A 24,847-nucleotide genomic window follows, 5' to 3' on the forward strand; every position below is an offset into this window, starting at 1 on the left:
TTGCATAGGTGAAGCGCAAATAGACCAGTTTATGAGGAGTTCCCTTTCAGTGTGAGGAGTTTGCACAGAGCTTATGGCCCTGATTATTTTCACACCCTTGTTTGGAGATGTACGAGGTGGGCTATACCAAACTACACAGATAGGAAATGTCAATATATAGCTTAGAATTAGAAGTACACATGTTTATCTAGTAATATCTTCTCATCCTGGATGGGAAAATCATGCAAATTTGTATTACTATAGATGCTTACAAGCAATCTGTGCTCTCAAAGGCCAAAATCTACCTGGCAACACAAAATTTTAGATTGCACCTGGTCATAAAATTTGTTTCCCACTTAGAGAAATCCCTACCACACCCAATCAGACTCTCCCACAACCCTAAAATCTTTAAACAATCTCTGAATATCCATCTCTTTATTCCAACTTACCTTACACTCACCTATACTATCCACACTAATGCACCCTCACAAATGTCCCAATCACCACTCTCAGCCACACTCATTCTTCTTGTTTCAGCTGTGACCTCTTCCAAATAGAGTGTAAGCTCTCTCATAAGCATGGCAGTCCCTACCCTTTGTTTTCATGTCTGCATTTATTTTGTATGTCTCTGTTTTATGTATGCTCTGTTTTCCCCAGTGTCCTGCACTGTGGAGCACTATGTCACCTTACAAATCAATGATGATGATAATAATTAGAGATGGTCACTGACCCCCGTGTTTTGGTTTTGGATTCGGTTTTGGATCTGGATTACCGTCGTGTTTTGGTTTTGGTTTTGCAAAACCGCCATTGTGTGTTTTGGTTTTGGTTTTGGTTTTGTTTGGTTTTGTTTTGCTATTTTGTTGGAAAATACATGTTTTTGTGCCTAAAATAACCCAATTTAGTGCTCCAACTGTTTTAGAGATAAGTAATCTAATTGTTGAGGTAATAAATCATCCAAAAAAACTGTTTAATTCTTCGTTGGTAGGCCTTCATTTATTCTACACACAAAACAGATTGTCTTCCTCTCCATCTATGCATATTGGCAATGCAGCCATCGTCTTTGGATGTATATTACACCCTACACTTATAGTTAAATATGTAAAGAAATGGAAAAAGACAGTTTGCTTTCTGTCTCTATAGGCCCCCCTCCACTTTTTTAAAAAAAACAAAAAATTCAGCCATTATAGACTGTACAATATTAATTGACATGGAGAAAGCCAGTTTGCTTTCTGTCTCTCTAGGCCCCCCTCCACTTGTATAAAATACCAAAAAATCCAGCCGTTATAGACTGTACAATATTAATTGACATGGAGAAAGCCAGTTTGGTTTCTGTCTCTCTAGGCCCCCCTCCACTTGTATAAAATACTAATAAATTCAGCCGTTATATACTGTACAATAAAAATTGAAATGGACAAAGGCTGTTTGGTATCTGTCTGCATCAGATCCTCTCTCCACTAGGAGTAAAATAGAAAACTATTCAGCCGTTATATAATCTAGAATATAAATAGAAATTGAGAAAGGCAATTTGGTATCTGTCTGCATCATAATCATCAACATCATCATTAGCGCCCTCGTCGCCTACACAAATCTCCCCCTCATCCTCTTCTAATTCCAAAGTGGCATCCTCAATTTGGGTATCACCGGCTACACTTGGGCTATTAAGGCACACAACAGCAGAATGCTCACGATTAGACATCCCACTGTTGGATGGACTCTCCACAGGGATTGTTGTCATTTGTGAATCAGAGCAAATATTCTCCTGTAATGCCTCACTGTTATCTTGCAGCTCGGCTTTGACGCGTAACAGTAGTTGTGCACCAATTGTAGGCTAGGTAACTTTTTGGGATCTGCCACTACTACCCAAAGGTGAAGGCCTCATTCTCTCTTTGCCACTGCGTGTGTAGAATGGCATGCTTGCAATTTTTTTTTTTATCGTCACTTAACTTTTGCTCAGTTACACTTCTTTTTCGCTTCAATACAGTAAATTTTTTTTTGGTTTTTGTTTTTTGCACTAATTTGAATTTGGCCAGATGACGTACTGGGAACACTAACATCAGGACTGGTGACAGAACCTGGTTGCTCATTCAGATCATATGTGGACTGCTTTGAATCCATTCTGAGCGCAAACCACTGGGGAGTGCTAAAAATTATTTGGTAGATACTGCTGACAGATATGACTTTTGACAGCCAGAAATATTAATGCACAATTAGGGAGGACACCCCAAAAGCACTAAGGAGTGCTAAAAATTATTTAGTAGATACTGCTGACAGATATGACTTTTGACAGCCAGAAATATTAATGCACAATTAGGGAGGACACCCCAAAAGCACTGAGGAGTGCTAAAAATTATTTAGTAGATACTGCTGACAGATATGACTTTTGACAGCCAGAAATATTAATGCACAATTAGGGAGGACACCCCAAAAGCACTGAGGAGTGCTAAAAATTATTTAGTAGATACTGCTGACAGATATGACTTTTGACAGCCAGAAATATTAATGCACAATTAGGGAGGACACCCCAAAAGCACTGAGGAGTGCTAAAAATTATTTAGTAGATACTGCTGACAGTTATGACTTTTGACAGGCAGAAATATTAATGCACAATTAGGGAGGACACCCCAAAAGCACTGAGGAGTGCTAAAAATTATTTAGTAGATACTGCTGACAGATATGACTTTTGACAGCCAGAAATATTAATGCACAATTAGAGAGGACACCCCAAAAGCACTGAGGAGTGCTAAAAATTATTTAGTAGATACTGCTGACAGATATGACTTTTGACAGCCAGAAATATTAATGCACAATTAGGGAGGACACCCCAAAAGCACTGAGGAGTGCTAAAAATTATTTAGTAGATACTGCTGACAGATATGACTTTTGACAGCCAGAAATATTAATGCACAATTAGGGAGGACACCCCAAAAGCACTGAGGAGTGCTAAAAATTATTTAGTAGATACTGCTGACAGTTATGACTTTTGACAGGCAGAAATATTAATGCACAATTAGGGAGGACACCCCAAAAGCACTGAGGAGTGCTAAAAATTATTTAGTAGATACTGCTGACAGATATGACTTTTGACAGCCAGAAATATTAATGCACAATTAGGGAGGACACCCCAAAAGCACTGAGGAGTGCTAAAAATTATTTAGTAGATACTGCTGACAGTTATGACTTTTGACAGCCAGAAATATTAATGCACAATTAGGGAGGACACCCCAAAAGCACTGAGGAGTGCTAAAAATTATTTAGTAGATACTGCTGACAGTTATGACTTTTGACAGCCAGAAATATTAATGCACAATTAGGGAGGACACCCCAAAAGCACTGAGGAGTGCTAAAAATTATTTAGTAGATGCTGCTGACAGATATGACTTTTGACAGCCAGAAATATTAATGCACAATTAGGGAGGACACCCCAAAAGCACTGAGGAGTGCTAAAAATTATTTAGTAGATACTGCTGACAGATATGACTTTTGACAGCCAGAAATATTAATGCACAATTAGGGAGGACACCCCAAAAGCACTGAGGAGTGCTAAAAATTATTTAGTAGATACTGCTGACAGTTATGACTTTTGACAGCCAGAAATATTAATGCACAATTAGGGAGGACACCCCAAAAGCACTGAGGAGTGCTAAAAATTATTTAGTAGATACTGCTGACAGTTATGACTTTTGACAGGCAGAAATATTAATGCACAATTAGGGAGGACACCCCAAAAGCACTGAGGAGTGCTAAAAATTATTTGGTAGATACTGCTGACAGATATGACTTTTGACAGCCAGAAATATTTATGCACAATTATGGGGGACACCCCAAAAGCGCTGGGGAGTGCCAAATATTAAGAAAAAATAATAAACCTCTATCCTCCTCTCTGCACTAGCGATTTTGGTTAGAGCAATTGCAAGAACAATATTGTATTCTCTGTCCCTGCTCTAATTAGCCTATGACTACACCCTGCTCTCTCCCTCTGTCAAATGGCGATGGATTGCTGTGGAGGCGTGTATTTATAAAGTTGAAGTATCGCGAGAACCGAGCCCCGAGAGCCGATGACGTTCGGCCTCGATTTGGATTTGGAACGGGTGGGAGAGTAACGAGCTGCTCAGCTCGGTACTCGGATACCCAAAGTTCGGGTGGGTTCGGTTCTCGGAGAACCGGACCCGCCCATCTCTAATAATAATACTAATGGTTGCTTCAGAAGATAAGTATATGCTGTACGTTATGACTGACAGACATTAATAGAGTTGGGCACACAACAAGGTATCTGGGAGAGCTATGAAAGCGGAGTTCTGATTGGTTGTGCACCACTTACATTTAATCAGATGCTGCCTTCTATGGCAAGGAATGCCAACACTCTTTCAAACCCCTCTCAGTTTCTATAAAAAACAGTGATCAATACCATAGGGATTGTGTACAATCTCTTTAAAGGAGGGATTATTCAATAAAAGTAATGAGGATTTGCAAATATCCCTGGCTGATTTCACAACTGTCACTTAATACTTTATCCTTTAAATTGATTTAAGATGAAGAATAGCGTGCCATTAAAATGATGACTACTGCTAATATGCTTCAAATGTTTGCAGGGTTTGGCTAAGTTAAAGACCAGGTGGTGTATGACAATGTGAAAGATTCTTGGAATGACAGACATATGAGCTGGAATTTGGCAGATCAGGAAGTTCAGCAGAAGGATTTTATGTACGAGAAAACACTTGGAAACTACAAGAAATATGTTGTAAAATACACTCAGTCACTACCGAAGCTTTATAGTAATGGACAGTGACTTTTTATATACCGACACTTGATAAAACGGTATGCTTTTAAGTTTATTTTTGTGTTAATATAAATGTATGGTTTTTGCAATTTGGTCAACAATACATCACAAATAGTTGGAGGGGTAGTACTTTAATACTGTACATTAAAAAATACATTTTAACTAGAGATGAGCGCACTCGGATTTCTGAAATCCGAGCCCACCCGAACGTTGCGGATCCGAGCCGGATCCGAGACAGATCCGGGTATTCCCGCCAATTGCAAAACTGAGAGTGAGGCTCTGAGTCATAATCCCACTGTCGGATCTTGCGATACTCGGATCCTATAAATTCCCCGCTAGTCGTCGCCATCTTCACTTGGGCATTGATCAGGGTAGAGGGAGGGTGTGTTAGGTGGTCCTCTGTCCTGCTATATCTCGTGCTGTTCAGTTCTGTTCTGTGCTGTGCTGTGCTCTGTGTCCTGTTCAGTCCAGTGGTGCTGTGTCCTGTGCTCTGTCCTTCTGAGTTCAGTGGTGCTGCTGGGTCCTGTGCTGTGTCCTGTTCAGTCCAGTGGTGCTGTGTCCTGTGCCCTGTCCTTCTGAGTTCAGTGGTGCTGCTGGGTCCTGTGCTGTGTCCTGTTCAGTCCAGTGGTGCTGTGTCCTGTGCTCTGTCCTTCTGAGTTCAGTGGTGCTGCTGGGTCCTGTGCTGTGTCCTGTTCAGTCCAGTGGTGCTGTGTCCTGTGCTTTGTCCTTCTAAGGGCATTGTTATTTCCCCATTATTCCCAAATTATAAAAAATTTCAAAAATAGTTATAAAAAAAATGACAAAAAAAGTAATTATAAAAAAAATAAAAAAATATCCCAAAACAATCCTGCAGTATAAGTCCATTGGTACTGCTATATTACAAAGTTCACTGATTCAGCAGTATAAGTCTAGTGGTACTGCTATATTACAAAGTTCACTGATTTTGCAGTATAAGTCCATTGGTACTGCTATATTACAAAGTTCACTCATTCTGCAGTATAAGTCCATTGGTACTGCAATATTACAAAGTTCACTCATTCTGCAGTATAAGTCCAGTGGTACTGCAATATTACAAAGTTCACACATTCTGCAGTATAAGTCCATTGGTACTGCAATATTACAAAGTTCACTGATTTTGCAGTATAAGTCCATTGTTACTGCCATATTACAAATTTCACTGATTCTGCAGTATAAGTCCAGTGGTACTGCAATATTACAAAGTTCACTGATTCAGCAGTATAAGTTCATTGTTGTTACTGCCATATTACAAATTTCACTGATTCTACAGTATAAGTCCAGTGGTACTGCTGTATAACTCCAGTCCAGTGGTACTCTCCTGTGCCGCATATAATTTTTAAAGGCTTTGCCGAGTGTGTGTGGCTTAGGGGTACACTTTCTTGTGCTACATATAATGCAGAACAAAAATTTGGAGGATAAAGTAGGGAAAGATCAAGACCCACTTCCTCCTAATGCTGAAGCTGCTGCCACTAGTCATGACATAGACGATGAAATGCAATCAACGTCGTCTGGCAAGCCCGATGCCCAATCTCCTAGTACAGGGCATGTTAAATTCAAAAAGCCCAAGTTCAGTAAAAGTAGCAAAAAGAGAAACTTCAAATCATCTGAGGAGAAACGTAAAGTTGCCAATATGCCATTTCCGACACGGAGTGGCAAGGAACGGCTTAGGCCCTGGCCCGTGTTCATGACTAGTGGTTCAGCTTCACCCAAGGATCTTAGCCCTCCTCCTCCTCCTCCCCCCCCTACAAAAAATTGAAGAGAGTTATGCTATCAGCAACAAAACAGCAAACAACCCTGCCTTCTAAAGAGAAATTATCACAAATCCCCAAGGCGAGTCCAAGGGTGTTGGTGGTTGTCAAGCCTGACCTTCCCATCACTGTACGGGAAGAGGTGGCTCGGGAGGAGGCTATTGATGTAGCTGGCGCTGTGGAGGAACTTGATGATGAGGATGCTGATGTGGTTATTGTAAATGAGGCACCAGGGGGGGAAACAGCTGATGTCCATGGGATTAAAAAGCCCATTGCCATGCCTGTTCACAAGACCAAAAAATGCACCTCTTCGGTCTGGAGTTATTTTTATCCAAATCCGGCCAACCAATGTATGGCCATATGTGGCTTATGTAAAGCTCAAATAAGCAGGGGTAACGATCTTGCCCACCTAGGGACATCCTCCCTTATACGTCACCTGAATAACCTTCATAGTTCAGTGGTTAGTTCAGGAACTGGGGCTAGGACCGTCATCAGTACAGGGACACCTAAATCCCTTGGTCCTGTTGGATACACACCAGCAACACCCTCCTAGTCAACTTCCTCCACAATCTCCATCAGATTCAGTCCTGCAGCCAAAGTCACCAGCCAGACTGAGTCCTCTTCAATAAGGTATTCATCCGAGGAATCCTGCAGCGGTACGCCTACTACTGCCACTGCTGCTGTTGCTGCTGTTAGTCGGTCATCTTCCAAGAGGGGAAGTCGTAAGACCACTACGTCTTTCAGAAAACAATTGACCGTCCAACAGTCGTTTGCCATGAGCACAAAGTAAAACAAAATTAAAACCAATTAAACAAATTAAACCAAAAGTTAAATGCCCAGTCATATAAAAAAAAGAGGTATTGACGTGCTCGAACTACTGTAGTGTTTATAACTTAGAAACACTACACTTGAAAGCTTGAGCCTTTAAATGAAAAAGTCACTCTTCATTGCACGAATATTTGCAACAGGGATAGTTTTTTGGTTAACAAAGTAAACAAATAACACTTCGACCCTGTCTGTCTTTCACATACTTGATGGGATCTCAATGATGAATGCTCAGTACCATGGTCGTCTAAAACAAGAGGTATTGACATGCTCGAACTACTGTAGTGTTTATAACTTAGAAACACTACACTTGAAAGTCGGAGGAGGTATTGTGGCCCCGGTACCAAATTGGGTACCGGGACCACTCCACTATGCAGTCCAGAAAGCTACCTCGGTGAAACGTTTTGGACTAAAAACAATATTGTGAGGTGTTCAGAATAGACTGGAAATTAGTGGAAATGATTGTTATTGAATGTTATTGAGGTTAATAATAGCGTAGGAGTGAAAAAAAAAAAAAAAAACTTGATTTTAACACTTTTTATGTTTTTTTCAAAATAAATCCGAATCTAAAACCTTAAATCCGAACCAAAACCTTTCGTCAGGTGTTTTGTGAAACAAATCCGAACCCAAAACCTCAAGCAAATCCGAACCCAAAACACAAAACACGAGACACCAAAAGTGGCCGGTGCATATCCCTAATTTTAACAGAAAGTGGATGCCAAATAAGAAAGCCAGGCCTCCTAATGTTTAATCACCTCACTCACCACTATCCAGTTCCACATCATGATAATCCATGATCATCCAATGGGCACTAATTCATGAACCACTTTACCTGTGATCACTAACCCACATATCACTGGTGAGGTTTATGCTGTGACAAGATAAGAGGGAGAGATTGTATGTTAAGCTTCTTATCACCTTTATTTTTCACAAGTGTAAAAGTTATGGTTTCCAAAGTTGGTATTTTGGACAGTACCTTTCTTTGGCATATGGTATCTGTTTTCTCAATCAATAAGAGCAATAGTGAACACATTATTAAGAGAAACCTTAAAAGAGGATGGTGAAACAAAGCAGTCAGATTTGGAATATCCTTCCTCTTTGTTTTCATCTTGCATGTACACTGACAAATGAATGGTTACTACATCACCTGCAGAAAATTGTCTGAGGGTTTTAAGAGCCCTTATTTGTAGCGCTTAATGATTCCTGTGTTAACCTGCTTCATTAAAAATGTATAGTGCATTGGCATATAAAAAAATAAGTATAAGACAATATATTCAAGTGTATTGCATTGTGATGCAGCCAAAACAAAATACACTTTTAAACATCAATCAGTCATACATTATAGTAGATGGGCATATAGATTACAAAGTGATATAAAATGTGCAGTATTCATTCATCACATAGACTGGACAACATTTATAACAAAGATCAAGTGGGGAGCAGCAGGTAAAGAAAGGGGAATCACAAGCCCAATCACAAGCCCAATCCCAATCATAGCCCAGTTTTCTGACAAACATTTCAGGGCTGTGCCATCTCCACCAAATCAGACTCCCAAGATTTTAAAGAAGTCCAGCTTGTTTGTAAAGAGGAAGGGCATGGAAGATGACAGGTGCCACTGCCTGAAGAGCATTACCTCCACCTTCTTGCATTTGAGCTTTTCCCCTGAAGCTTGGTCAAAGTCCTGGCAGGTCTGGACAATGTTGTCATAGAATGCTGATCTGCACATCTTAATCCATATACAGTGACCACTTGGCCTGTCATAGGTTGGATCCAATGATCCCTCTAATCTTGGATTCTACCTGATGCACACAGAGAAGAGCTCTCTATAGCAAACAAACCGAAGAGATGAAAGAGAGTAGCCTTGTCTGAAACTAATTAAGACATAAAAGGGGTCAGTATGCCAGCCTGTCACCAGTACCAAACTGTAAATGTTAAGGTACATAAGGTTAACATATGAATAAAACATTTACCCCAGTCCAAATTTCTGAATTGTCCTACCAATAAAATCATCGTTAGACCTAATCAAAGACCTTCTCCTGATCAAAACTGACCAGAGCTGCATACATGCAGCGATCCTTGATGTAATGGACTGTGTTCCTGAGTAGGGAGGGGCTGACTCCAATTCTGTTTCCTGGAATGACACAGGTCTGGTCCAGGTGAACAATCTATGCAATGACAGCCTTTAGCCAATTGGCTAGTACTTTAACAATGATCTTGTAGTCCACATTCAGGAAAATGATGGACTGCCCTTTTTTAATTTCACATCTCCCCCTTCTGCTTATACAGTACAGTGATGATTTCCTTCCCTAGCATTGGCTGCATTCTGGCCTTCTCAGCCATCTCCTATTGCAGTTCAAGCATGTTTAGGACAATGAGATCCCACAGAGCTACACTGAGAGACCATTACTGCCTGTAGTCCTACCCCGCTTAAAGGATCTAGCAATAGAGTGCAGTTCCTCCAATGCTAGTAGGGCATCCATGGCTGCTTTACCTGTAGGATCAATAGTGTTAATGATACCTGACAGGAACCGTTCAGCCCCATTTATGTCCATTGTCTTGGGGCGTAGACGTTACCATAGTAGTCCCTGACAAGTGGTTGCCATGGTAGCCCAATGATTCCCTTGTCTCACAGCCCAGACAGGAAAATGTGACAGGAGCAGAGTTTCCTGAAAGAGAGTTATATATTTGACCCTTCTCCAGGTTCTACACTTTGGAATGGATGACAAAGCATCTGGATTACTCCTCAAAGTGCTTTTTCATACTCCCTAGGTCTCCTCCAGCTCATTCCTCTTATATAAGCCGCAGTTTGAGATCTTACAGGGACTGCAGTTGTCTTTGCAGCTTTTTGAAGTTCCTCCTCCCCTACATGCTTGTTGTCTCCCTTTTGCCTAAAAAAATCTTAAAACTTGACCTTAACATGTTCCCACCAATTACTTGTGCATTCAAAGTAAGATTTGTCATTTTATGATGTAGGCATCTTTCAACTCCTCCAACACATCCTCTCTTTCCAGCAAAGCTGACTTCAACCTCCAGACTGAGCCATAGCGAAAACTATGGCCCAGGACCCCTGAAAGAGAATGGCCCTGTGGTCCGAGAAGAAACAGGTGACCATGACATGCTTATTCTGCTTCATTGCCCTGGATGTAAACACAAAGTCAATTCAGATACTCACTGAGCCATTTGGGCAGTTTTGTGTATAATTATTATAATAGAGCAGCCCCCATGGTTCCCACTGTGTTCCTCAAGGATACATCGGTTACAATCTCCCTAAGCAGCTTCGATTTGGCATCTAGCTTAGCAGCGATGCTGGATCTGTAGCCATCCTCCTCTAAGGGGAAGATACTACCACTCTAGTGTTTGCACATCCACAATGTATGGACAAATCTTCAAACACTCATTCCCTTTAAGGGATGCATACACATTGATAAGCCAAATAGTCACACCTGTCCAGGATCCATCTATGGTAAGCAATATGTTGCAGACAAGCTCCTGAAAAGACTCAAGAATGAAAAGGCTTCCCCTGAGTAGTATGGCAGCTCCTGTAGACTTATAGTCATTCCTCCCATACCAATATAAATAGCCATAGGACCACTGTCTGCTGAGATGTTTACAGTTCTAAGTTCTTAAAAGGACTATAAAATGCTCTGGTAAGAACAGATACTAAAAGTGATCTTAGCCATACATCAAGGAACTGATATCTATGTTTAGCTGTAAATTAGCTGCTGTTACTGGGGTGAATGTACAGTAAAGCAATGGACCGCAGATTCATGTAAAATTCCTGTATTTATGAACCTGCTGGGTCAAAGCAAGGAGCTGTTTTGTAAAATTGTTCAGTGAACTAAATTATGTTAATTTCATGAAATACAACCCATGTTTTATTCCAAAAAAATGTAAATTAGCTTTGTTACAGGCACATAATAGCACTATACAGAATATTAGCTAAGTAAACAAAGATTTACAGATTTTATACTAACATTGCATAAATACCTTAATAAATATACTTAGAAACCAATAAATAATGTATTCATTATTTTTTAAGTTTAGTTGTTTATTCTCGGATCATTCAAGTAGCAATCTTGCTAAATGTTTTATTTCTCCAGATGGGATCTTCATAGTTCAAAATGTGCAATGGAACATTTGAAACAATTTGGGATTTAGAATATAATCAATCTAATTAGAAAAGGATTTAGGATATTTTTCTGAAACATGTAACAAAGCCATTCTTTCTGATGAAATAACTGTGATTTTGGCAAAATCAAGAATCAACATGCCAAGTGTGAGAATCTGACCTCTTTTAACTTTCTAAAAAACAAATCGTAACATCACATTTATACATACAGAAAGTAACCTATTAATTCAGTGCAGTTTCACTGTTTTTATAAGGTAATAGAAAACCACTTGGCAGTGGTGACAGTGCCACCAAATGCCCATTAATGGTATTAAACAATAATCTCAGAAGAAAAAGCAAAGCAAGTTGTTTATTGTTTTAGTTGAATGAAAGCATATGTCAAAACATCAAAAACATACTGTTCTAGCATCTTAAAGTTAAGTAGGTTCATATTTATTTCAATATTTTTGTGCCTGTATCTAAACAACGTTTGTAAAATTGAAAAATGTATAGAGCAATGATACTGTATTACTTACTGTAATACACAAGTTGTATTTATGTATGTATATTTAATTCAAAAACAAAATCTGTTTAACTGGTGCAAAGTGATGTTATCACTTCAACATCCCAGGCTAGAGCCACATTTACATCACAAGTATTTGGACACAGGATATTTGATACCTTAAAGATAGGATGGAATAGGATGTACCTGGCCAAGCGATCAACCCAGGATAAGATGTGAGTGTCATGGGGTCAGCTCACATCATACCATGGGATTATATCAGGTATATCTTGCTGCTGTCCAGTCATCAAACTGCATTGTGATAAATTTTGCAATGCAGTCAGTACTCATTTAAAGCTCATTCCAAACTTCTCGTCCTTAAGGCCATATACTCATTGTCATTTTTTTAAAAAATAATTCTTACATGAGTTTTAAACATTTGTAAAAGACAATGAGGTGGTTCTGAAATGATTGTTTCTAGTATTACCATACCCATTTGTGTTTCCACTTGTGCTATATTTAATTGCAATCTATTACATTGTGTTAGCATTCTGAAAGCTATTTTGTTAATTTCCTTGCATTTCCCAATTCAACCCTACAAATGCTAATAAAAATACAAATGTATATATTAAATGTGCTTTTTAATGTGTTTTGCTAGTGTTAAAGCATGCATGCGACATACCAGTAGCTCTTGCATGTGGCCTACAATTCTCTACACAGTTGTATCTATAAATATGCATATACATCTGAAAGGGGATGTAGTTACTTCGGCAAAACGCTGATTCTTTCGATAGTCATACTGTCGACACGAAAATGTGGACAGTCAGTCTGTCGACATATAGTAATATCAACAGTCACAGGGGTACTAAACTGTGGGTTTGAAAAAGTGGAGATGTTGCCTATAGCAACCAATCAGATTCTAGCTGTCATTTTGGAGTGATGTATTAAATAAATTAAACTGGAATCTGATTGGTCGCTATAGGCAACATCTCCACTTTTTCAAACCCACAGTTTAGTAAATATACCCCACAATGTTGACATTCAAAACAACTTCAGCTCTGATGTCGTGGGAAAGCCCTATGTTAGATATAGCCCAAGCGGCATAATACTTTCATTACATGGCTAGAGCTATTTCAGTGAAGAACTAGAAGATTATTTTTTTTTGCCAAGCGTGAATCTTGGGACTACTTTTACTAGGTTTGTTTTTTTTCCGAGTTCAGATCCTGGGATTACTCTTTCACTAGTTTTTTTTCCTTTTGCCAATAACAGATACTGGGTATAACTTTTGCCAGAGGAAGGATGAGGATGGTACCTGATTGGCAGTGGTTGACGCTACTAAACTATGGGCAGCGGAGCCTAACACGCCCCTGGTGTTCGCCACGGCCCTCGTTAGGAAGTATGGACTTTGCTGCGTGGGGGTGGATTGAGTACAGCATATCGATGGTGACTACCGCGACAACACTTATCCCGACATCTTCACGACGAACGTCTCATTCCCGATGCACTATGAATGACGACCATTGTCAAATAAAACAGTCACGTTTTTCAGTCACGTCATTAAGTGCCGCCGGCTTCTTCCGACATCACGATTGGTTGAAGTAGCATTTGACAAGAGTAGTCATTGATAGTGCGTCGGGAAGGAGACGTTCATTGTGAAGATGTCGGGATAAGTGTTGTTGGGGTAGTCAGCATCGATATGTTGACTACCATCGGCGTGGGGCATGCATATTGCAGCCCTCAAAGACAGTCAGTAGCGAGAAGGAAATATGGTACCAAAGCAAAATCCGAAGCATAGTCAGGGAAGTCAAAGATCAAAAGCCAAACAGGTATGCCGACAGAAATAAGATTTAAAGGGAGTAGTCAGTAGCATTCAGGTAAGTGCTGGAACTAGGAGACCTAAAACTCTTCCTAATATAGGGCCCTTAATTGAGGATTCGGCAGTCAGTGAAAACATCTATTTTCGGTGATCCACCGCAAATTTAGATGGAAATAATTATTAATAAATAGGCCCCTTAGTCTGTAATCACTTGAATCTAGGGGTAGGCCTAACACTAGAAGTATTCACCTTTATATCGACAGGTTCATACACTAGACTGGAATCCTGGACGGCAGTGTTTCTATGGCAGCCCTCTCTCTGGCAGGCAACCCTCTAATAGAAGCAGGTCTCCCTCTGGAAGGTTTTTCTTTGACAGCCCTCTGTCTGATAGATATTTCTGTGGCACATATCTTTATGGTAGCTTCCCCATTGGCATTGCTCTATGTGGATAGCTCTCCCTCTGGCCGCTTTCTCTCTGAGACATCTGTTTCAACTCTCCTTATTTAAGCAGAGTCACTGGCAGACTTATATTTCTATAGTGTGCTGACTACCCGAATGGCTCTCACTGTAATAGCTATGCTCACAGCAGTTCCTCAGTCACACTCCCACGCTTCTCTCCCCTTTCCATCAAAATCCTCTAAAGCAAGCTTAGATGTCCATTCCCTTCAAGCGTTTTGGGCATGCCAAGTTTGTGGTCTCCAGTGCCTCGGGTTCCATTGCACTGTCCCCAGCCACCAACTCCTCCTCCCTTCTCTCTCCCCCCTGGCCCCTGATCTTCCTATACAGGTGCATGGGTTTGAGTGTTAAATAATAATAACAATATTAATAGTAATAAAAAGAAGTATTTTTCTTGGCACATTATATGTTGTTGCTTTTTTGTTTGTTTTTTTTAAGACAGTTTGGCTTTATTTTGGTACCACAGTGAAGTAAATTATTTTTACCTTGAAGGCACTGTATTGGAAAATATAGGCAAAAAGAGGGGAAAATCACACTAGGCCTGACTCATTAAGGAGAGCAAAACATAAAAAAGAGTAGTTTTGCACCTGAGCAAAGCCATGCAGCATTGGAGGGTGAGGTAAATTTAAAATGTGGAGACAGATTTATAGTTTGTATAGGGAATGTCCTAGATCAACTTTAAATTTCAGTGTAAAAATAAAGCTATTAAGTATTTGTGTGCTACACGAAAAACAACCAGTAGTTAGCTTAAGCTTATGTGAAAAAAATTAAACTAATTTGCACCCCTTACATTGTAACATGTTTTGTCCCAGAGAACATTTATTTCTTTTTTCCCCTTATTTTCCTTAATGACTCAGGCCCATTGTCATAATTCTTCGAACAGTAAATTTCAAACAATTAGAGTAACCCCAGAAATGTATTCCAAAATTTACTCCACAGTATTTTTCAAAGTATAGAGATACTACTTACACAATCTCTAATGAAATTATTGACCAAGGAAGAAAAGCTCATTGTTACATTTTGAAAGTTTTTTAAATGTAAAATATGCTGTTAATGTACATAAGTGCAAGTAAGGAATTAGGGCTAGTGTTGAATATATACAATTTGATTTGGGTTGTTGGTGCTTTGATTATGGATTTGGGCAATATTAATCCTATGTGACATTTATTATTATTAATAGTATTATTATTACTATTTATTTATTTATTTAGAAGGCACCACAGATTCCATAGTGCAGGATACAGAAGCAAGTAACAAACAGGTGAAGTAATACACATAAGTAGCACAGATTAGTGTAATGCTGTGGGGACTCACACAGAGTGCAGCAAAAGATGTGACAGGATGTACAAGAAACAGTGGACAGATGTGGAACAATAGGTAGAGAGGACCCTGCCCACGAGGGCTTACATTCTAACGGGAGGTGTGGTGAAAGACAGTAGAATCAACTGGAAGAAAAATGGAGATGGCAGACGAGGAAGAGGAGGTGATGGATTGAATGGTTAGAAGGTGGAAGCATAGGTGAGCTTTTAAAGGTGAGTTTTGAGTGAGTGTTTGAAGGACTGAAGGTTGGGGGAGAGTTGAGTGAAAGGGGGTAGGGAGTTCCAAAGTTTAAGGGCAGCACGGCAGAAGTCTTGGAGGTGAGCATGGGATGAGGTAATGAGAGGTGAATTGAGGCGGAGGTCAGAGGTGGAGCGGAGTGGCCGGATAGGTATTTAGCTCGAGACAAGGTCAGAGATGTAAGGGGGAGAAGTGTTGGTAAGGGCTTTTTAAGTGAGGGTAAGGAGCTTGAACTGAATTCCGAGTCAGATAGGGTGCCTATGATTTATGTAGAGGAGAAGCAGAAGAGGTGAGTTGGGAGAGGAAGATGAGTGTAGCTGTAGCATTCTGTATGGATTGAAGGTCAGAAGTGAGAGAGCGAGGATGGCCACTGAGAAGGAGGTTGCAATATTCGAGACGAGAAATAATTAGTGAATGGACCAGGATTTTGGTTGCTTCCTGAGAGAGGAAGGGATGGATTTTTGTAATGTTACAGGCGCAGAAGTGTCAGGACTTGGTGAGGGACTGAATATGAGGGGTAAAGCTGAGGGCTAATTCAAGGGTGACTCCAAGGCTTGGGCGACAGGAGAAAAGAGTGGTGTTGTCAGCCGAGAGATATTGGGAAGTATAGCAACATTGGCAGGAGGAAAGATGATGAGCTCGGATTTGTAGATGTTGAGTTTCAGGAAGTGCTATGACATCCAGGTATTTACAGCAGAGAGACAGCTAGTTACCTGGGTTAGGACAGCGGGAGAGAAGTCAGGGGAGGAAAGAGAATTGCGTTTCATCAGCATAGAGGTGGTATTGGAGGCCAAATGATTGAATGAGTTCACCAAGAGAGGTGTTGCAAAGAGAGAATAACAGAGGGCCAAGGACAGAGCCTTGTGTGACTCCAACAGAAAGGAGAAGAGTGTGGGCGGGGGAAGAGTCAGAAGCAGACACGCTAAGAGTGGCCAGAGAGGTAAGAAGAAAACCAGGAGAGAGCTGTTCCGCGAAGACCTAGGGAGTAAGGGGTGGTGAGGAAAAGAGAATGATCAATGGTGTCAAAAGCAGCAGAGAGGTAGTACGAGAAAGGAGAACTGACCTTTGGACTTAGCTCAGAGTAAGTCATTTGCTACTTTACACACTTTTATAACATAAAATGTGTTGGAGGACAATTATAAGCTCATTGTAAATGTGATTTACAGACAGCTGCCAAATATTTCTGGATTTCATAGTCATAGTTTGTGGCTCTCAGTTCTACCCTTCTTGCAGGTAGATTCCTTAGCAACCTCATTGGGTGAGTTATGCTTGCGTTGTCAGATACTTGGGATCAGATTTATTGAAGGGTCAAATGTTCTATTGCCAGCGAGACATCGCACGAAAGAGCTTTTTGCTTTGTGTCATATACATCAAAGAGTTACCATCAGTGATAACACTGCTCTTGTGGATAATACTTGCTGGCAGTAATATTCATCTTTGACTGGGGAAGGCTTTTTAAAAATAATCGCAGCTGTACTTGTACCACCTGAATAACTGTTCTGTTATTGCAATCATGAATGGAGATAATGAATTAAAATAATTATGCAACTGTTAATTATTTTAACGAATAAAGTTTTTTAAATATTTGAAAAAGTTTTGAATACATTTTAAATGTATTTTTATTTTGTATTTTTATCTACATTAGTGTAACTGAAATCATAAATCCTGTTCCTCAATCTCAGCATGGAAATAGCAGACTAAAATCCTTAGCAACATGCTTTTTTCTTTAAATAAATCATGTTTACTAAATAAAGGCTTTAACGTGATTTTTAAGAAATATTTTTAATAATTTTATCCACTTTTAAACTTTTTTTGTTTTTAAACAATATTGGAATGAAAATCCAAAATCTGACAAGCCAGCTCAGGCCTGAGCATATACCTGCAGAGACAGGTCCATTAAAAATTCAAATTAACGCTTACCACTGTAAGCCAGTATCACCATGGCAGCTGAGCATTGCTTCCCTGGCGACATTTTTCTTTGCAAAATTGCAAAGATAAACATTTTTTGCTACTACAACAGGCAATAAAAATGGACCTTATATTCGTGATCAGGAGCTGTATTAATAAATAGGCACCATTGAATTCATATTAAACCAACCAGTCCAGAGAGATCACCCACCCATCGATCATACATCGTACTGCGCTACGGCTCAGCACAACAGAATATAGATCTAAATTGGGAGATAGTTAAGGATAATTCCAAGCAAAAATTAAGTTATAGTTTTGTGTTAGTTTATTAAGATTAAACACAAAGCTAAACTTGCGTTTGGTATGTTGTTAGTCCAACACTGTGATTTCTTTAAGCCTAACAAACGTGCAGTTGATGAATCTCTTAAATAAACTACCCATTCACATGAATGGCAAAGTTCAACAACACTGCTGCCTGTTTGAAACAGACGAGCAAAATGCAAAGTTCATTCTTCTAATGTCTTTTGATATTTTTCCATTTATGGTGTATTTATTACTTCATTTCCCTTAAATATTTGGGGAATACTGTACTGTAAGTTTTGTTGATATGCAGATTTTATATGAGACCACATGTGTAAAGACACGTTGATATTTTAAATGTGTTTCGTAAATAGATTTTTTTTTTACAGTCTAAAGTAATTGTTAACAGTGATTAATTACAGTGATTGGATAATTTAATTGTTCTAACATGACGAGTCTGAAATTAAATGATTAAGTGGAAAAATTCAGAATAACTAACCAAACCATACTAAACATACTTGGTTTACACAATAGCCAATAGATTAGGATGTGTGCTTTATATATAAGCCACCACTTTGCGGTCTTCTTTGTATTTTAACCACAAGAATAGGTTCTGCTTTAGATACTATGGGGGGAACTTAATTGGCGTTGCTACTGTAAAAAGTAATGCGGCTTGGCCACTATTACTGTCATTACGGTAATAGTGTGCTTAAATACCTTTATTACGGTAATTTCAACGTCAGTTTTTTGCTCCAGCTCCCTAAGTTACGAGCAGTAAGCCCGGGTTACGAGCAGTAAGCCCGGTTAAATTTACCATTCTAACAGTAGTAGGATTAATGCTGCATTAATCTGGGGGGAATTGAAATCCCCCCTATGGATTGCTTATAGTTATTATACATTTGAAATAATGCAGAAAACATATTCATGACTTTACATGTACATGTCACAGCATCCTCATTAAGGGCCTGATTAATTAAAACACAAAAAACGAAGATATTGTGCATTTATTTTTAAAATGCATGTAATTCCGGTTTACCCCATGTCCATATTTAGCTACAAACAGATCTGAAGAAATGTCTCTTGTTGAATACTGGACTAGGTATGTAAAAATTCAATGATTGTAACCTGGTAATAGTTAAGTCATTAATAAACAAAAAAAAAAGTTTTTCTATTTGTGTTCCAATTAAATACATTTATCTAGATATTATTAATGTGTACTGAACATAAAATGCATTTGTGCAGTTTCTCCTGTTTGCAAACACATGTTCTAGCATACATACACGACTGCCATCACTATCAATCAGCACTTACATCTGACCTCTAGCTGGTGCAAGTGATACAACAGAAAAACATATACCTTGCAGATGTCCAAAGCTTGAATCAGACAGTGCTGCATGTGCTAGAGCTTGGCACAAGCCTGCTGTACATGAACTACATGCATACACTATACTTACCAACTTTCCAGAGGGAGAGATGGGGTGTTTGGACGGAGGGCGACAAATTTGGCCAAGCCCCCCACAGCTCAATGATACGAATGTGTCATTTTAGCACAGGAGAGGGGTACAAAATGATGCGATTCTCCGAGAACCACATTATGGCGGCCTCTGTCCTTCCCACTTCACTAGGAAGTGGACAGGATGCGGGAGAGTGGCCTGCTCTGCCAGGAGTCCAGGATTCCTATCCAGAATTTGGGAGTCTCCTGGCAATAAAAAAGAGAGTGGGCAAGCATGGCATATGTTCCTTCACCTCCTCGTACCATAGATGAAATTGCAGGCCGTCAGAAGTGTCCTTTAAGTGTAAACATGAATTGCATTTTTTGGCGTATGTATCATGTTCGCGAATGCGCAGAGTGAAAAATTGCAAACTATTGGCATTTGCGTTCATTAGCGAATCAGTCCCTAAATGTTGTTCTGTTAAGTGCTATATTTCACAAGATAACACATGGGAAAGCAGCAATGTTACAAACTATATGCTAAGGTTATGTTTTTACTATGTTTCTATGGGAATAGGCAGTATAATTCAACCAGTCAAGAATATTCAATTACCTATACATAATTAAGCATAAGCTCAAAATATTACCTGCAGGGAGTACTTAAGGTCTACAGTTGAGAAATCCTGTTTTGGTCAATAGATGATTTGCAGTAGATTGTAGAACTTTACCAACTAACACCACTAGATGTCACTTTATACATACAAAATACCAGTATTGCATTTTCTTCTCTGTAGTGTAAAATAAATCTATGTTAACGTCTGGAAACAACTATAGTAGTAGTAGTAGTAATAGTAGTAGTAGTAGTAGTAGTAGTAGTAGTAGTAGTAGTAGTAGTAGTAGTAGCAGTTGAAGTAGTAGTGGTTGTTGTAATATAAGTAGTAGTAATAATAATATTAGTTTCTTGCAGTATGTTGCAGTCGTAGTAGTAGTCTATTTTAGTAAAGTCTGTTGACACAATACCTGTTTGGTCGTAATAAAGAACATATTCGCTTTTATTTCAAAAGGAGGAAATAAATCTTCGGTAAATCTTGGTAGTATTTGTATTATTATTTATTTATTTCAATGCAAAAAATAAAAGCTTTTGTGATACTCTCCTATAATGGGACACTGCAATGGTCGCACTGACACCAGTAGGTAAGCCACTGTAGTCAGGCTAATCACAGTATTTGCTTTTAACAGTTTACTTTATCACATAATTTAATGTTTTCACCGATACTCAGTTGCCCCTGAGGTCTTATGCACATAGCTATAGTAGCTGACCAATATAGCTAAAACCAGTGACTGCCCAAAAAAGAGAAAAAGTTCAGATAGGCCAAGTCACACATTGACTAGTAATATTTTTTTAATTGCAATTAAATCCTACATGTAAAAACTCTATATTTATCTGGACATGAATCAGAGTTTTAAGCATTGTAACACAATCTGAAAGAGCCTCTCTGCTTAAATTCCTTTTTCTAGATTTGTAAATTGCATATGAAAAACATTTACCCTAATACCCTAAAAAGAACAAGCAACAGATGTTTTAGTAAAGTTATATAAATAAGCTCCTAAACTGAGTGAAGGCTGAATACAGTGATGTTCATTACTGGGGCTTTACTTTCACTGAAAGCTGTAGTATTGGGTGCAACAAGCATCTTGTGATATCAGAACAGGGCAGGGCCGTCTTTATCATTGGGCACAATGGGCAGGTGCCCGGGGGCCCTGCAGCCCAGGGGGGCCCGTCGGAGGCAGCAAAAAAAAAAAAAAACCTGGAAAAAAAAAGAGAATACTTACCTTGTGGTCAGCTGGCTATCTGGCTCCCTCCATGGTCTCCTCCTCCATGCTGCGCTCGCAGTGCATTTCGGGTGTGATATCATCATGCCTGCCCGACATCCATTGCGGAGCGCGACGGAGGAGGAGACCATGGAGGGAGCCGGATCGCCAGCTGACCGCAAGGTAAGTATTGTCTTTTTTTTTTTTTTCAGGTTTTTTTTTTTGTTTGCTGCCTCTGACGGGCCCCCCTGGGCTGCAGGGCCCATATATATAATCATTATATTTTTTTATATATGTATGTATATATAGGGGTCCCGGTGCACTGCTGTGCCCGGGGGCCCAAGATGTTCTTAAGAGGGTCCTGGAACAGGGGCATGAAAAACCATATCACACAACCTCTTCCTTAGATCTGTGTTTCAAATACAGGAAAAGAATGTTAATCTGTTCATATGTCCAACAATCCGTTGGTCTGGAGGAGTTTTTGGTGTAGCCAAGGGGGATATCTTGGGATTACAACAATAAAGCAAACACAAGTGTCAGTATTTCCTTTCTCTGTAAGTACTCATATCCGATATATAGATACAAATATATATATACATGGCCTTATCTGTGTGGAGTTTGTATGTTCTCCCTGTGTTTGCGTGGGTTTCCTCGGGGTGCTCCGGTTTCCTCCCACACTCCAAAAACATACTGGTAGGTTAATTGGCTGCTATCAAAAATTGACGCTAGTCTCTACCTCTCTGTCTGTCTGTATGTATATGTCTATGTGTGTGAGTGTGTGTCTATATTAGGGAATTTAGACTGTAAGCTCCAATGGGGCAGGGACTGATGTGAATGAGTTCTCTGTACAGCGCTGCGGGATTAGTGGCGCTACATAAATTGATGATGATATATATATATATATATATATATATATATATATATATTATATATATATATATATATATATCTACTTAAATCATCAACCTAGCTTAGAACACCTATGGAGCCTTTTAAATATGACTCCAATGTCTTTACATGGTTCTCTAAGTATACATCTACTTATTCTGAGAGTTTAGATGTGATCCACCCAATACTTCAGTACCTGAAATTATAGGCCTACCGAGGGATTCTCCACACACTGAATTTTGTGTAAGAAGTAAAAGACAGATGTTTTGGGGAATTGATCTCTGAGACATCCATATTTAAACCTGTCCAATACATATTTGGATAGACCCCTAATAAGTAGTCCTTCAACATTGTTTACAGCTCCATTAACTGGTTCATTAGACATTTTTATGTAGATTGCAGTGTCCAAAGATAATTTATTATCTTTGTTTACATAATATTCATAATCCCTAATAACCAAACCTCCTGCTTTAATAACAATTTGATTATCATCTTCAAGATCTCTTAATGCCTTTCTTTACCATTAGGTTACATTCTTCGTTAACTTGGAGATTTCTTTACAGATGCTTTATAAATCTTTCTTAATGAGCTCAAAGAATGTTTCAATATAATAAGACCTAGATTCTAGTAAGCAGCCCAACCTGGATGCATATTATCATACCTTTCCTATACCTTGACTTACTGTACATAACTTAACAACTAAAATAATGACACAGAGACTTGAATAAATTGGCAAAATTAGGTCACAGTTTATTAATAATCTGCAAATTGGTGGCGAAGAAAGTGCACTGCAGGACAGCAAACAACTGATCACTAATAACTAAGTGTGGTAGGATCAAGAGTAACTTTACCTTGAAGGGGGCAGTAACCTGAGGCAAGTCAGCGATAGCGCCACATTCATCAGCCGCAGTCTGCAGTGCCCTTCCTCCCACGCTGGCATCTAAGGGACCGACAGCCCGCCACCCTCAGACCTAAAAAATTAACCTAATGAGCTATAAAGGGTCCTTATGAACAACTCTATGCCCTCCTCTGACAAGTGAACCCCGTCCCTCCTATATAGCTGAGTTCGCTCGACTGATATCCACCCGTGGTCTATTGCAAAGCCCCCTAAAGCATTCACAACCTTTCTCACAATCTGGTTAACCTTTTTAACTAGATTAATCATAATCTTCATGGGGATGTTCGTTCTCCAACTTAATCTGGGAATTATTGAAGACCAAATTACCACTGATGACGGCCAGTTATTTCACATTACTTGTAGATCTTGTCGTATATCCAGTGATTAAATCCAGTGATTTGCCTTGTCCCAAATCGTTACCACCCAGGTGGATCCCCACTAGATCCGGTGGCCCCCATTGTGTGACTAGCTTATTCAGCCAAGGCATAAGTTTCCGCCAACAAAGACCTCTTTTGCCTAACCAGTAAATTTGAATGGGACCTGGGAAATTACATCGGTCTAAGGCCTTGGCGTGTTCGGTCACCCAAAACACGAATGAATGACCGATTATCTATATGGTTTTTATTTTTGTCGGGACACCTGTGAAATAAATTATTCTTTTTCAGGGCAGTGTAGAAAAATGTTGTATTCCTGTCAGAATTCAATCCAGTGTAATGAAGGAAAAGCCAATAAGGCGAAAAAGGAGAAAGAGTAAAGAAAAGTCACCCATGTGAAGGTAAAACCCATATAAACCCGGAGGCACACCGCTATTCAGGCCTGTCAAGGGAAAAAAGGGGAAAATCCCTTCACGCCATCGCGTAAAAGCGACAACCAGTGGAGCCATGGGTAACCAAAAAGGAAGAGTAAGTGAAAGAAAAAAACAAACAACATTAAATCACAACATTTGGCCTAATATATTTTTTATATGTGGCTGATCTCCAACGACCTAAAGTCTTAATTGCTGCCACCGAAGCTCCAGCTAACGTTACCAAGGTTGCCGCACCTATGCGGAAGGAATGTGTACCAAACTGCGAGTTATCTAAGCCTAGGCATGTGATTGTTTTCTTAAATAGGGCCTGAAATTGATACCTTGTCAAGGGGGAAACATCTTGATGAACTAACAATAGCGTGCAATTCTTGGGTCTTAGCTTTAAAAACTGGGTTGTCAAAATAATGGGACAAATTTCTACATCTGCTTGCGCCGGTAAATTAATCCAACAACCTTTCCCTGTCTGATCCGTTTTGGACCTGCTAATTTTACATAACAGCTGCTTTCCTTGGATTATGGTGATTTTTTCACTGTCAAACTTGATAAACTATGGGTTCTAGATTGTGCTACCAACTCTGAAATCCTAAAGGCACCAAAATATGCTAATGCAAATGCTGTTTTAAATAGCAGCAGTTCGTAATTGTCATGCGTAACCATAATCAGCGTGCCCATAAGGCTATGCAGCAACTGTATATCAACTGGCCTCCTAGTGTCTGGTGGTATAGGCCTCTCTCTAGCCAGGCCCCTTAAGGCTTTGGAGATTATAAAGTTCTTAGTGACATCGATAATCCCATTAAGGCGAGACATGAACGATATACCTGCTAGGGCGGATGCCATAGCCGCCTTTGATGTCCCTTCCCTGTACCGCTCCCACATGAATGCTGACATGGCCTCCGCTTGTCCTGACACTGGGATCTTCCTAGATTCCAGGAACTGGGAACATTGTTGCCATGCTTTCCAGTATGCCCGTCTCGTGGATAGAGCCAATGATCCCTCGGCCAGTCCTCTCATCCCA

This window comes from Mixophyes fleayi, chromosome 2 (genome assembly GCF_038048845.1).
Source record: "Mixophyes fleayi isolate aMixFle1 chromosome 2, aMixFle1.hap1, whole genome shotgun sequence".
Lineage (NCBI taxonomy): Eukaryota > Metazoa > Chordata > Amphibia > Anura > Limnodynastidae > Mixophyes > Mixophyes fleayi.